Raw genomic sequence first — 1041 nt, 5'->3', positions numbered from 1 at the left:
TTTTCAGGATCATAAGCTTCTTCTTCAGAAGATGCCTCTTTAGTACTGTTGGATGCATTTTGCCACCCATTTAGACTTTAAGAAATCATGTTGACTTGCTGAGTCAACATTTTGTTCTAAGCCAATATGGCATTCAGAGCATCAATATCAAGAACTCTCTTCTTCTGAGGCGTCCCATTATTCACGGAATTCCTCTCAGAAGTGTACATGAACTGGTTATTTGCAACCATGTCAATAAGTTCTTGAGCTTCTGCAGGAGTTTTCTTTAGGTGAATGGATCCACCTGCAGAATGGTCCAGTGACATCTTAGAAAATTCAGATATACCATAATAGAATATATCCAGAATGGTCCATTCTGAAAGCATGCCAAAAGGACACCTTTTGGTCATCTGCTTGTATCTTTCCCATGCTTCATAGAGGGATTCACCATCTTTTTGTTTGAAGGTCTGAACATCCACTCTAAGTTTGCTCAGCTTTTAAGGAGAAAAGAATTTAGCCAAGAAGGCCGTGACCAGCTTATCCCAGGAGTCCAGGCTATCTTTAGGTTGAGAGTCCAACCATGCTCTAGCTCTGTCTCTTACATTAAAAGGGAAAAGCATGAGCATGTAGACTTCAAGATCTACCCCATTAGTCTTAACAGTCTCACAGATCTGTAAGAACTCAGTTAAAAACTGGTAGGGATCTTCTGATGGAAGTCCATGAAACTTGCAATTTTGTTGCATTAGAGCAACTAGTTGAGATTTCAGCTCAAAATTATTTGCTCCAATGCCAGGAATTGAGATGCTTCTTCCATCAAACTTGGAAGTAGGTGTAGTATAATCACCAAGCATCCTTCTTGCATTATTGTTGTTGGGTTCGGCTGCCATCTCCTTTTCTTGTTCAAAAGTTTCAGCAAGGTTGTCTCTGGATTGTTGTAATTTAGCTTCTCTTAGTTTCCTCTTCAGAGTCCTTTCAGGTTCTGGATCAGCTTCAACAATAATGCCTTTTTCCTTGTTCCTGCTCATATGAAAGAGAAGAGAACAGAAAAAGAAGAGGGATCCT

At 39.9% G+C, this 1041-nt stretch overlaps 1 non-coding gene across 1 annotated transcript; it reads left to right on the top strand.

Annotated features, from left to right (window-relative positions):
* The first annotated feature begins 363 nt into the window (after positions 1-363).
* On the top strand, positions 364-467 carry LOC112699640 (small nucleolar RNA R71). The gene has a single exon (XR_003152582.1). It is a non-coding gene; the product is annotated as a small nucleolar RNA R71 (small nucleolar RNA).
* The last annotated feature ends 574 nt before the right edge of the window (positions 468-1041 follow it).

Source organism: Arachis hypogaea, chromosome 6, assembly GCF_003086295.3.
Source record: "Arachis hypogaea cultivar Tifrunner chromosome 6, arahy.Tifrunner.gnm2.J5K5, whole genome shotgun sequence".
In the NCBI taxonomy this organism is placed as follows: Eukaryota; Viridiplantae; Streptophyta; class Magnoliopsida; order Fabales; family Fabaceae; genus Arachis; species Arachis hypogaea.
Note: the sequence above shows the minus strand (reverse complement) of the source record. Positions and strands in the feature narration are given on the sequence as shown.